This window comes from Orycteropus afer, unplaced genomic scaffold (genome assembly GCF_000298275.1).
Source record: "Orycteropus afer afer isolate SDZICR_OR568_19922 unplaced genomic scaffold, OryAfe1.0 scaffold00074, whole genome shotgun sequence".
In the NCBI taxonomy this organism is placed as follows: domain Eukaryota; kingdom Metazoa; phylum Chordata; class Mammalia; order Tubulidentata; family Orycteropodidae; genus Orycteropus; species Orycteropus afer.
This window is the reverse complement of record NW_006921661.1, coordinates 5,777,596-5,792,421: the sequence shown is the minus strand read 5'-3', so window position 1 is coordinate 5,792,421 and position 14,826 is coordinate 5,777,596.

Here is a 14,826-nt window from a genome sequence, read left to right as displayed (position 1 = left end):
TCTGAGCTCAGTTTCCCACATGAACCATTAATAACAAGCCCAGTCTTGGCAAACACAACAAAATCCTTCTTAGCACTGGACAGTTTGCAGGATGTGAGCACCCCATTTTCTGAGAAGGTAACACAGAGCAACCTTGACCCCAGTTTACAGGTGAGGCTTGGGGACAGGGACTCATTGCTGCTCTGCCTGCTCCAGGTTCCAGGCTCTTTCCACCACACCATGAAATGAGATCACAGGTGTGAAATTATTTCATCAAAGGGGAGCTTTGTTCAGATGCAAAGATTATTATAAGGACTTGGATCTCACGGAGGAAGGAGAGGATCCAAAGCCCCTAAGTCACCTTCACTTCCAGGCTCCCCCAACCCCTGCATTCCCAGGGACCTGAGCTTCCAGTCTCCACCTGACCCCTCACTACCCTCCCCCTCCTCCCAGGGGCTTTCCAAGGTGGTTTCCCCCGTGACTCCCGGAAGCTGGGCAGAGCAGGGGTTAATGAGTCCCAGCCAAGGCCACAGCCTCAAACCAAGGCCATTTTCCCTCCTCCTCCCCTTCCCCTCTAGAACAAGAGCCCACAGAATCCATGCCAATGGCTCTTTCACAACACCCCTCTCCCTACACCTGGGGACCAAGCGGAGCCCCTGCCTGGGAATCAAGACACCTGGCCCTGTGCCCCGAGCCTTCAGCCCTGGCAGTCCCCAGCCATGAGACATTGAGCAAACCCTCCCCTCCTGGGCCAGAGGTGCACTGCAAGTTCTCCTGCCCAGAAAGGCTGAGGTTGGATCTTCAGTCTAGTCAAAGGCTATGGAGCTGCTGGCACATCCTGGGCCCAGCACTGACCACAGACTCTCATGGTAGCCTCAAACACGGTCATCCTGACCTCACATGGGAGTGGGGGAAACCCTAGTCACCCATTAGAAAGATACTAACTGGGAAGGGGGAGGGGATACCTTGAAGGATGCTCAGGAAGGTTTTCTCAAGTCTACTTCTGGCTTAAGCACTCATTCACCTAATGCCTTAGGCAACTGGCACCTCTTTTCTGGACCTCAGTCTCTCCATTAGAAGAGTGCTGAGGGGTCATATCCCCCCCCCACACACACACACACACATACACAAAACTGACAGGCTCTCACTTGAGGAGAGTTCTCCAACAGATAAACAGTGTCTCAGGACCTCCAGAGTGTTAGAGACCATGGAGTCTGGCACACCCAGAGTGTGGGATCTACATGACTGGGCTCCACCCAGAACCCAGGGGCCAGGGGCCAGGGGCCAGGGGCCAGGGGCAGCTGCTCTCTCTTCCTGGATCCACAAGGAGGGAAGCTGTGCACCTGGGAAGCTTCCTGCCTGTGCTCCTAACTCTGGGTCACCCTTCCCAGGAGGTGAAACGACCAAGGATAGAGAAGGAAGGAGGCGAGAGAAGCCACCTCTGCGAGACTCAAGATCAGTTTTTGGATGCCCCAGTGCCCCACCTTGATACTCTCTCTCACAACACACTGTCCTCCTATCCACTTCTATTCTCCCTCCCATCACTCTCCGCTTCTTTCCCTCTCCTCCTTCGTCTCAGCCCTAGAGTGAAAAGAGCAGGGTCACTCAATCGACTGAGCCTCAGTTTCCCATCTGTAGACGTCCATAACAATACATAACACCTTCTACCTTACCGAGTAGTAGCGCGTTTTAAAAGAGGGACGGACCTGCATACAATAGGTGCTCAATAAGTGACCATTTTCTCCTTTCTCCCTCCCTGTCCGCGCCCCCTGCTTGTCAGCGTCAATTGTCCCGGGTCCACGCCTGCAGCTGCCCAAGTGGGGTTGGAGGCCGCCCTCGCCCGGCATCCGGGGCTCTCTCACCTGCAGCTCTCGGTTCTCGCCGGCCGCCGAGGCAGTGTGTGTGTGTGTGTGTGTGTGTGTGTCAGGGGGCGGTGGTTCCTCGTGTCCTCTTTGGGGCAAGCGCTGAGCCCCTCGCAAGGGACGGCAGGAAGGCAGCAGCTTCGGTTCTCAGTACCACTTAGTCCGGTTCGGTTCGACTGTGCTGTCCGCCCAGGACCCCTCACGGGGCGCTGGACCCGGGCGGGGACACTTGCCGGGCACTCGCGCAATCCCAAGTCTGAAGCACCGGGTCGGAGGCAGCTGAAGGTTCGGGTCTCAAGGAGCCACGCGCGTCCAGACTCTTTTGCACCAGGTCGAGGGTCTGGGGGCACCTTGCGTTAACTCTGGGGCGGAGGAACGGGAACTCCGACACACAGAGAAAGGTAGAGAACCAACCAGCAACAACAGAACCATACACTGGGACTCGGGGCGTCCCGGCCACGACGTTCCGGCGCGAAGCCCGGGGCTGGGGCAGGCCGGGCAGGGCAGGGCGCAGGCGGGGAGGCACCGAGCCGCAGCGGTCAGAGACCCGCGAGGAAGTCTTCTCAGGTCCGGATTCGCCTCTCTCTGCGAAATGGGGTGGATCCCAGCGCAGCGGCTGCTCCGGGGTTTCGGGCCACGGCTCGACTTCCTTGTCGTCCGGGGCTCGCTCGCGGCTCGCTCAACCCCGCGCCGCAGCCGCTGCCACCGCCGCTGTCATGCTCTCCGCTCACCCCCACAGAAGCCGCAGCCAGAGCCGGATCAGCGCAGAGCACAGGCAGCACCGCCCTGCGCCGGAGAGCCAGAGCTCGCGGCCCCGCCCGGGAGGGGGCGGAGTCAGGGGTAGGCCCCGCCCCATCGGGGCCACGGGGAAGGGGGCGGGGCGCGCTCCTGATCTTCTCCCCCTCGCCGTCGGGCAGCGGAAGCCAATCAGAGATGGGGAAAAGAGCGGCGCTCTGCGGAACGTGTACTCTACCTCTGAGAGGGCGGGGTAGACCCTGAAGAGGTGCGGCTGAAGAGAGGACAATGGAGGTGTGCGGGTTTTTCCAGAGTGCCGGGCTCGGATGGGGATAACCTGGGAACTCGGGTGCGAGGGGAAGAGGACTGGATTGTCTGGAAAGGAAGTGTCAGGGCTTCTGTGGTGAGGGGAGAAGAGGAAAGGCAGGGTCTAGGCGAGGTAATGGAGTCACCAGGGGGGTGGAACCCCTGGGGCTGATAGGGGAAACAGCCCTCACAGTACAGGTCCCCCTCCCCAGTTTCTGGACTCAGCGCCGGGAGGTGAGCGTTGGGTGCTGTAAAATGCTCAGATTTCAGGAAGCGGTGAGGTGAAAAATTAGTTTTTGAAAATAAAGAGCGTATCCCTCTTCAATACTTTTCCGTTTCCCAGCACCCACCCCCGGGGAGGAGCATCGTTCAGTTTTAAAAATAGGAAGTCAAAAGCAGAGGTGTCTGAGGACAAGGCACTCACACACCTCGAATCGTGATGTCTCTGTTGTCTGCTTGGTCCTTCTCGGCCCTCAGCGCTGTGGAGGCTGGAGCTGCCTCTGATTTATCAAATGCCCACCCAGCACACGAACAGGCGTTGGAGGGAGGGGCTTGATGTGTGAATGGGTAAGTGTTGAATGTGCTGCGAGGGCGGTGTGGAAGCCACTATTTAGCCTGAAAGGAACGGAGCAGCCACAGTACAGCTTCTCTTGTAAGCCCCATACCAACCTTACAGCAGGTACCCCATTTCACTGATGAGAACACCAAAGCACAGAGAGGCCGAGTGACCTTCCTAAGACCACACAGCACAGAATTCCATCCACTTAGCACTGCCTCATTCTAGGGGAAAGTTGTGTGGCTTTGAACAGTTTGCATCACCTCTCTGAGCCTCTGGTCCTTCATGTGTAAGCGGAAATAAAGATACCGCTTTCTAAAGGGAAACAACCAGGATCTGGTAGGCACCAGGGCTTCAGAAGACAGAGGGAATGGCATTCCTGGTAAAGGAAACAGCATGTACAAAGGCAAGAAGTCTGAAGGAACAACTTTGGTCTATTTTGGTCTATTTTGGGGGGATTAGGAGGAATTCCCTGGAGAGATGGCCAGGTTAGAGGGGGCTTCAGAGGAACAGTGTTCTAAGACAGGACAGCCTATGCAAAGTCCTGAAGGTGAAACAGCATTGTTCTTTTGAATAACCCAGAAAAGCTTGGGGTGGCTGGAGTTCCCAAGAAGGTATAGCAGAATTGATGGAGAGATACATCTGGAGAGACAAATGGGGCCAGGCAGGGACAAGTTTGAACTTTATTCTAAAGGCCAGAAACTCTGTCAGGATCTTCCACATGGTCCTGAGCCCAGGAGGGTTAGACTGAGGCTCAAGCCTTGAAGAGCCCTGAGTGTGGATTCACTGATTATCCAAGGGGAGACCTCAGAGGCTGATAAGCCAGGGACATGGGAAAGACAGTTTTCTTGGGAAACCAGGTAGCATGAAAACATTTAAAGCACATAAGAGGCAAATAGTATGGGGCTGCAGGTGAAGCATTCTGGTTCCTGGATTTGAAGCTGTACCCAAAGCCCCATTCTAGAGTCCAGTAGTCTTAAATCTGAGAGTTTGGGTAGAAAAAACAAGAAGGTGAGCTAGAGGCTGAAGTCCAAGCTACGAGGCATCCCCTCTTAGCCAGGTTGTGTGTGTGTGTGTTGCGGGGGGGGGGGGGGGTGAAATGAAGAAAGGGGTGAAGAGTAAGTGGTTTGCCCCAAGAAGATTGGTTTCTGTGGCCTGGAAGCTGATAATGCAGTTTGTTTTAAGTATTGAGTTTGGTAGTGGCACCAAGCAAACTTGTGACTTCTGCTCAGAGCCTTCTGTGGCTTTCAGTTGCCAAGTTGCTAGCATGACAAAGCCCTTTGCACCAAACTTCTCTGAACGCCATCAACACAGGATACTATTCTGCCTCCTCCATGTGGTTGCTTCTGCAGTTCCTCTTGTCTGGGGGTCCATTTTTTCCTTCTGAGTAAATTCCTACTTCCATTTTGGCTGAGGGAAAGAACCTTAAGGTCAAATGCCCACCTGTCATGTTCACTGCTGTATTCTCAGAGCCTAGCACAGTGCCCGGCACATAGTAAAAGATCTGTTGCCCTCCAGTTGATTCCAGCCCGTAGTAATCCATAGTGTCTCCAAGGCTATAAATCTTTAAGGAAGCAGACTGCTGCTACATCTTTCTCCCAAGGAGCGGGTGGTGAGTTCAATCTGTCAACCTTTGGTTAGCAGCCAAAAGCGTAACCACTGCGCCACCAGGTGGTTGAATGAATGCTTTAGTACAAATCAAATGTCACCCCCTCTGAGAAGCCTTCCTATACTCTCCCTGGCAGCCTGCCTTTGCTCTGGGCTCTCTCAGCTTCAAGTTCTGTAATTATTTATTTTCACATGTAGTTTCCACAGTGGGCTGGAAGCACATCCAGAGAGCACCCTCTCCCTCCCTTGTGAGTCCTCAGCTTTGGAAGATGACTGAACGAGGCTCTCAGAGAAGTCCTCCCACTGTCTTTGCTGTGAGAGCCCCCTCAATGAGGTCAAAGGAACAGAATGCAGAATGAAAAGGAGGCTTTCAGACTAGCGCTTCTTTGGTCCCTGAAGCCAAGAGAGGAATGCCCAAGGTCACCAGGAGGTGATCAGCAAAAAGTCTCACACCCCACATTTGTCCTCTGGCCACCCTCTAAGAAGGGAGGAAATCTGGCCTGGGGCAATCAGGCTTTTTTGTAGCCAGGGAGGCCCAAGATGTGTGACAGAAGTGGGGCTGTGTCAGCTTGTCTGAGGGATGAGGGAGGGCTCAGAGCCCCTCTAACCCCTGGGGCTTATGGAGGGTGCTAGTCTTTTCAGCCTGGTGCCCTGTTGTTCCCGAGGACCTTCCACTCTCCTTGTATTCTTTCAACCAGAGACAGATTAACTGTGAAGCTTCTGAAGCTTAATCTTCAGGACTCTTCCATTGCATGGATCCTTCCCATTTTCACTACAAATAACTATTCCCCTTTGTGTCTACATTTATATTAGCAATTTTGATTTATTTTTCTTAAATTGTTGTTAGGTGCTTGATTTTGATGCCTACTGACCCCATGTGACAGAGTAGAACTGCCCCGTAGACTTTTCTAGGCCGTAATCTTTATGGGAACAGATCACAGATCTTTTTCCCACAGAGCTGCTGAGTGGGTTTGAACTGTCAGTCTTTGGTTAGCAGCCCAGCGCTTAACCATTGTGCAACCGGGGCTCTTTTTCTTTTCTTTCTCTTAAATAGGGGCATCAAACTGCATAAAGCTTCACACGCCATGGATATGCTTCCAACAAATCCTGGCAGTGCCTCCCATATGTGCAGGCCCTGAGCTAGGTGTCAGCAGGAAGCACCATGTAGGCAGATGAGCCTGCCCACCTGCAGCTCCCAGTCTTGGGGGGTTATTAGGCTCCCCTGAACTCATCAGGCCTTCAAAATACATTGTGCTTTCCTACCTCTCTGCAAGCCTAGAATCCTGCCAATATGTACCCCACTCTGCCAGTGGGAATTTTCTTCATTCTTCAAGGTCCAGTCAAGGGAAAACAGACTGGTGACCTGCTTCTATGAAGATTACAGTTTAGGAAACCCTGTGGGGCGGTTTTACCCTGTCATACAGGGTCTATGATTCAAAATCTACTTGAGGGCAAGGCCCGGTACATAAGCTGACTTCTCTAAGAAGCCTGCCCGATTCCCTAGTGGGAGGCATCTGCTGCTTGCTTCAAAGCCTGTGACACCACAGACTCTTTGTGCCTCTCTTGGGACTCTGATCCCCTTGGATCTCAGGCTGTTTTTAAAAATGATTTATTTTTGTTGTTGTTATTGTTGTTGAGAATATACCTAGCAGAACATACACCAGTTCACCAATTTCTGCATGTACAATTCAGTGACATTGATTACATTCTTCAAGTTGTGCAGCCATTCTCACCGGACTTTTCTGAGTTGTCCTCCCACCTCCCAACCCATTAACATAACTCAGTTTCCCATCTCATCTTTCCAGTAGCTGTTGTCAGTTTGATCCCACATAGCTGGTTCTTTAAAAGAATACAATGCTCAAGGCAGAATTATTTTCTAATTAGGCTAAACTATTGTTTAGGAGCCTGGCGGCATAGTTAAGTGCAGTTCTACCCTGCCAGCAGCTCCATGGGCGAAAGATGTGGCAGTTGGCTTCAGTAAAGATTACAGCCTAGGAAACCCTATGGGGCAGTTCTATGACAATATTTACTATTATTATTATTATTGTTTGGTTTAAAGAAGACTTCAGGGGGTATTTTTGGTTTCAGGTTTAAAGGTTATCTCAGGGCAGTAGTTTTGGGCATTCCTCCAGCCTCAATGGATCCATAAAGTCTGGATTCCATAAGAATTTGAAATTGTGTTCTCATTTCCCCCTTTTTAATCAAGGTTCGTCTATAGAATCTTTGATCAAAATGTTCAGTAATAGTAGCTGGGCACCATCCGTTCTGGTCTCATGGTAAAAGAGGCAGTTGTTCATGGAGGCAATTAGCCACACATTCCATTTCCTCCTCCTATTCCTGACTCTCCTTCCTCTGTTGTTCCAGGTGAATGAGATCAGAATCTTGGGCTGTTTATGGGTCAGTTTTCCTTCTAGATTATGAGCTTCTAGAGGAATGTGATTTTTCCCTGTGCCCCCAGCACTGCTCAGCCCAGTCCTTCATTCACCAGCCTCTCCTGAGATAGATGAGGAGCTATACCAGTCATTGGGTGTCCAGGAACAGGACCATCTGATAAGAGCCCATCCTGCTCTCTTACATCCAGGAGCCCCCAACCCCAAGACTGTCTTCAATGGAAGTGTGTACTAAGTGCTTTGTGAACACAGAAGAGGCTGCCTAATTTGGTGGGGGAGGGCAGGGTGGAGTCAAAGGTGGGTCTGAGAAAAAGTGACACTTTGAGAGAGTGACACGTGTCAGGATGGATAAAGAGAGAATAGAATTCTAGGCAGAGGGAACATTGAGCACAAAAGGCATGAAAATGGGAGTGGGCAGGTGTATTGAGGATGGATGAGAAGTTCAGTGTGTTGGGGAGAATGTGGGAAAGATGTAGGAAGGGAGTAGCTGAGACAGCACAATGGAGCAGTTAACAGCATAGACTCTGGAGCCATAGGGTGTGGGTCCAAATCCTGACTCTGCCATGTACTAACTCTGTCATGTCTCTCTCTGTGCCTCAGTTTCCTCATCTGTAGAGTGAGGATAATATTAGTACCTACCTCACGTTGTTGTTGTTGTTATGTGCCATCAAGTCGGACCCGACTCATAGCGATCCCTCCTTGGGTTTCCGAGGCAATATCATTATGGAAGTAGATTGCCCCATCTTCCTTCCAAGGAGTGGCTGGTGGGTTTGAACCGCCAGCCTTGTGGTTAGCAGTCAAGTGCCTTAGGCACTATGCTACCAGAGCTCCCTGCCACATAGGGTACTTATAAAGATTAAGTAAATTAGTTTTTGTAAAACACTTAGGATAGTGTTGGCACATGGTAGATCCTATATGAAAAACCATGTATCTTTCAGTTAGCAAGGAGCTCTGCTGGTGTAGTGGTTAAGGCATTTGGCTGCTAACCAAAAGGTCTGTGGTTCAAACCCACCAGTCACTGTGCAGAAGAAAGATGAGGCAGTCTGCTTCTGTAAAGATTTACAGCCCTTAGATCGCTATGAGTCAGAATCGACTCAATGGTGGTGAGTTTGGTTTTTTTTGTTGTTGTTTTTCAGTTGGCAGCTGAGCTCTTAACTGCTGAGCCACCAACACAACCACTGCCGTGGAGTCAGATCCAACTCTTAGTGACCCCTCCTTGGGTTTCCAAGGCTGTATCACTACGGAAGTAGATTGCCCAGTCTTCCTTCCAAGGGGAAGGTGGTAGGTTTGAACCGCCTTCTGGTTAGCAGTCAAATGCCTTAAGCACTAGGTCACCACAGCTCCTACTGAGCCACCATGGGTCCTTAAACCCAACGTGTGATGGATAACTAAGATGGAGCTGGAGAGGGAGGATGCAGGCTGTAATAGGCAAGGCATTAAGTTTGAACTTTATCAGGAGGGCAGTGAAGAGGAGGGTGAAAGAGAATGAGGCTTGTCTAGGATCCAGCTTTGCTCCTCCCCACCCTACTAGCCTCTAACCCCCTGCCACCCCTCTGCTGGCCTTCCCATTGCCCCCAGTGGCCCCTCAGCATCACTGGATGTATAATGGGACGGTAGGGGCTGGAACTGCCTGTGTACCTGGCAACCTTGATGGCCTAATTCGTTGCTGAAGGAAGTCAGGAAGGGGCCCTGAGGAGGTCAGGACACCTGAGCAGAACCCTACTGTCTGAGCCTGGCCCAAACTAGAAGGATGATGCATCTGGATCAGGGGTGTTGAGTTGGGGAATGGAAGGGAAGTGGAGGGGTTAACGAAGGCCACTTTGTTATATAAACCCACACTGCAGCCCTAGGAAAATAATCCAGGAAGTAACTGATGAATGGAGTCCCTGGTGGTGCAAATGGTTAAACTCTTGACTATTATTAGAAAGGTTAGTGGTTCAAACCCACCCAAAGCACCTCAGAGGACAGGCAGGCCAGTCTGCTTCTGAAAGGCCTCAGAAACCCTATGGAGCAGTTCTACTCTGCCCACACAAGTCAGAATCAACACAGCAAGTAATATGAACAACAGATGAGTGAGCTCGAGGGACAGAGGCAGGAGCACTGAAGGAGTGAGGGAGGAGGGAACTTCAGGCAATGTCTATGTCAAGTTAATAAAAATGCCATCCAGACCCAAAGCACTCTATACGTTGAATGCAATCCCAATCCAGATCCCATCAACATTCTTTAAGGGTATGGAAAAAACAATCACTAAGCTCTGGTAGCATAGTGCCTAAGGCACTTGACTGCTAACCAGAAGGCTGGCAGTTCAAACCCACCAGCCACTCCTCGGAAGGAAGATGGGGCAATCTACTTCCGTAGTGATACTGCCTCAGAAATCCAAGGAGGGGTTGCTATGAGTCGAGTCCGACTCAATGGCACATGACAACAACGACAACAACAAATTTTATATGGAAAGGAAAGAGACTTTGGATAAGAAAAGCACTACTAAAGAAGAAGAAAAAAGTAGGAGGTCTCATACTCCTGGATCTCAAAACCTACTACACAGCCGTAGTAGTCAAAAAAAGCTTGGTATTGGTGCAAGAACAGATGCATAAACCAGTGGAAGAGAATTGAGAACCCAGAAATAGATTCATCCTGAGAGCTAGGACAAGAACATATATGCACACCCATGTTCATCGCAGCGCTATTTACAATAGCAAAAAGATGGAAACAACCTAGGTGCCCATCAACAGAAGAATGATAACCTGATTGTGGTACATACACACAATGGAATACTATGCAACACTAAAGAATAATGTAGGATCTGCAAAACACCACATAACGTAGATGAACTTGGAGGCATTATGCTGAGTGAAATAAGTCAATCACAGAAGGACAAATAATGTATTACTCCATTATTGTAAAAAGTCAAGGAAAGGTTTATGTGAGGATGGAAACTTTCTTTGTTGGTTATCGGGTGGGAGGGAAAGGGAGAAAACATTGGGGGGGGGATACAGCCATCTAGACCCCTTTCTCACTCCTGGATTCCTGATCAGGCTCCAATCTTGAAAGGTTGAGAGGTTCACTCTCCTCTCTGACCCCCAACCCTGGTTATCTGTCACCTCCCTTCTACCAGACCCTTCCACCTGCCATCGGGAATAATTATATTGTTCCCATATCAATGAGGTGATTGTGATAATTTCTACCTTATCCTTTACCACCACCTTTGTATCCTCACAAGAATTAGTATGTGTTTTCATCTCTTGACTCCCAGAGACTGTTACCCCTCTCACCCACCCTGGACAGAGTCTGGGTCACACCCAGTTGGTGCTCCATACCTTAGAGAAAGGCCTCAGGACGCCTTCATTTGACTTCCTCTGCTGCCCTCTGCTGTCTAATGCAGTTGTACAGAATAATACTACTAGGAGCAAACACTAAAGCCAAAACCTTCTTGGTCTCAGGACCCCTTCAGGAGTCCTAGTGGCACTGTGATTAAGGCACTCAGCTGGTGGAAGTTCAAACCCACCAGCTGTTCCACAGGAGAAAGATGTGGCCAACTTCTGTCAAGATTTACAGCCTTGGAATCTCTGTGGGGCAGTTCTACTCTGTCCTATGGGGTCTCTATGAGTATGATTTGACTTGACAGCAATGGGTTTGGGTTTGGGTTTGACAAGACAATTCCTTTAAACTCCTAAAAGCTATTGAGGACTCCAGAGAACTTCTGTTTATGTAGTTTATATCAATTATTATTTACAGTATTAAAAACTAAAACATTTGAAAAATATTTATTATTTTTAAATAACAGTAACAAACCCATTGATGTTAACATAGAACATTTTGATGAAACATAACTATATTTTAATACATGCTTTAACATGGATAAACCTTGAAAATGTGCTGAGTAGAATGAGTCAGTCACAAAACAACAAACATTATATGATCCCACTTATATACTGAGGCACTTGACTGCTAACCAGAAGGCTGGTGGTTCAAACCCACCAGCCACTCCTCGGAAGGAAGGTTGGGCAATCTACTTCCGTAGTGATACTTCCTCAGAAACCCAAGGAGGGGTTGCTGAGTCGGGTCCGACTCCACGGCACATAACAACAACAACAACAACAACATTGCTTGGCTGGAAGCCACAGGAGTTCAATTCCAGGCCTGAGGGGTGACTCTGAGTGACTATGACTAGATTTTTGCCTTCCATGCAAGCGAACTGGTTCGATTCCTGATGAATGCACCTCATGTGCGTCCACTACCCATCTGTCAGAGGAGGCTTGCCTATTGCCGCGATGCTGAGCAGATTTCAGCGGAGCTTCCAGACTCAGATGGAGCAGGAAGAAAGGTGATCCACTTCAAAAACCAGCTAATGAAAACCCCATGTGTCACAGTGATCTAAGCAGCTAATCATGGAGGTGGCATAGAGTCAGGCCCTGTTCTGTTGTACATGGGGGCACCATAAGTCAGGAGTCAAGTAGATGGCAGCTAACAACAGCTAGGGCAGCTGCTGCTACATTTTAGATATGAGACAGCTGAGGCCTGGTGAGAGGAAGTGATTTGCCTAAAGTCACCCAGCTGGTAAGCCCACATGCAAATCCAGGTTTTTCTGACTTTCAAGTCTGTGCTCTTCTACCTCACTGCCAACTTGATGTCACACCTAGACTTAGGGGGTCATGACAAGGACTGACTGGAGGACAGGGTTCAGGTACCACCTGCTCCTCACCAGGCTACATTCTCAGCACCCAGGATGGGACCTGGTACAGAGAGGTCATTGTTGCCCCCACTACTGCCTTTTCTTACGTTCATTTATTATTTTCTTTTTTCTTTAAATACCTATGTACTGAGTGATTAGTTTGCACCTAGCCTTGTTCTAGATCCTGGGGACACAGCAGTAGAATTTTCTGCCTTTATGAAATTTACTTTCTAGTAAGAGAGATCAACAATATGATGATTTATTTTTCCTGGAATCAGCCATCAGGAAAGGCCTGGGCTCTGTCTAGGGATCCTGCCCATTGCCTCTGAATCCCATTGCGTGTGGCTGGGCTTTGGTGCCCTGTCCAGTGTCCACCAAACCCATTTCCTTCATTGGATCCTGTCTTGCCCATAGCTCCTGGCTTGGCCCCTGAGGACTCCCCACATCCTGGAGTTCCACTGCTACGCAACCTATAGTTAGGGCTCAGAACTTCTGGCTTCCAGATTTGGGATGGTACATGTTGAACCTTGGAGTATTGTGACCAGCTGGTCTGTCCCATCCAGAGATGTCCCTGCCTTTAACCTTCCAGTCAGTCCCAGCTCTGTCCTGTTCCCATATGTCTCTATCAAAGGACCAGATTGCCCTGTGCTGATGCCAGAGCTTGACACCATGGCCTTTGTGAAGCTGAGAGAAGGTCAGTGAATGTTAGAGAAGGAGCTCATGTTTTCTGAATTACTCTGGTGTATGTCAGGCACGGTGCTAGACATGTGTGGCTGACACTTCTTAAAAAAAAAAAAAAATTGCCATCGAATTGATTCTAACTCATAGAAACTCCCTTTGGGTTTCTGAGGCAGTAGGTCTTTATGGAAGTAGATTGCCCTATCTTCCTTCTGCAGAGTGGCTGGTGGGTTTGAACTACCAACTTTCTCGGTTAGTCAAATGCCTTAGGCACTGTGCCACCAGAGCTCCTTGACATTTCCGCTAGTTCCCCAATATTCATGCCATTCGTAGTAATAGGACTTCTGATTTTTACCTGGGCTTGTGGTCCATCACAATAAAGAATACATTTCACAGACTCTGTGGTCTTGAGACTAAAGTTATGGCCAATGGAATGTAAGCAGAATCGCAGTGTACAATTACTGGAAAATGTCCTTAAAGGGGAGGGCAAGCACTTCTTTGGAACTTCTTCCATCCTGCCTGGGACATGTATGTCATGGCTGGAACTCTAGCTGCTATATTGGTCTTTGAGGATAAGCCATACTCCAGGGATGGAGGAGCCATGAACTGAAAGAGGTCTGAATACCTGAACACTTATGAAGCAGAGCCAAACACACCACCCTGGACTATATACTTCCAGACTTTTAGGTAAGAAACAAACTGTCTTGTTTAACCCACTCTTATTCTGGGGTTCTGTTGCTCACAGCTGAACATTTGGTCCTGGCCTTTAGAACTATGAGAGAATAAATTTCTGTTGTTTTATGATACCTATTTTGTGGTAATTTGTAACACCAGCCTAGGAAACTGATACACCAAAGTAAATAAAATTCTGGGCTATAATACAAGTCTCAATATATTTAAGAAGAATGAAATCATGCAAAGTACTTTCTCTGACCAGAAAAGAATTAAACTCAAAATTAATAATAGAAACTTACCTAGAAGAATCTCCAAATACTTGGAAATTAAAGAATACTTTTCTAAATAATACATGGGTCAAGTAAGAAATTAGGAAATATTTTGAATGAAAATAAACTTAAAAAATGTATGGGGTGCAGCTATATCAGGGCTTAGAAGGAAATATATAGTATTAAAATGCTTGTATTAGAAAAGAAGAAAGGATTAAAATCCATGATGTCAGATCCCACTTTAAGAAATTAAAAGGAGTGAAATAAGTCAATCATGTTGTTATTGTTGTTGTTGTGTGCCATTGAGTCGGACCCAACTCATAGCGACCCCTCCCTGGGTTTCCGAGGCAGTATCACTACGGAAGTAGATTGCCCCATCTTCCTTCCGAGGAGTGGCTGGTGGGTTTGAACCGCCAGCCTTCTGGTTAGAGTCAAGTGCCTTAGGCACTACGCTACCAGAGCTCCCTAGTCAATCATAGGAGGACAGATATAATATTAGTTCATTGTTGTGGAGGGTCAAGGAAAGGTTTATATATGGAGGGAAACTTTCTTTGTTGGTTGCCAGGGGTGGGAGGGGAGGAGAGGGAACACTGCAAAAAAAAAAAAAAAAAGCATTGACCCATGTCAAAAAAAAAGAAAGAAAAAGTGGGGAGAGTGCTGTTATATTACAGGGATTAAAATCATTGTCATGAAACAAAATGTGTATGAACTATTGAATAGAAAACAAATTTGCTCTGTAAGCTTTCACCCAAATCACAATAAAAAATAAATAAATAAAAGAAATTAGAAGAACAAATTAAAAACAACAACAATGACAACAAACAGATTGAAGGCATAAGTAAGAGCAGGGATCAATTAAATAGCAAAAAATCGATAGGAAAAATGAAAGCAAAAGCAGATTATTTGAATATATCCATAAAATTGATAAATTCTAGTCAACCTGACCAGGGAGGGGGAAAAGAGGTAAGAAGAAAATCACAATATTAGGAAAGAGTGAGGACATCACTACAGATCCAACAGTCATTATGTCAATAAATTAAACAAATGAAATAGATAAATCCCTTAAAAGACACAAACTCCAATGCTAATTCAATAA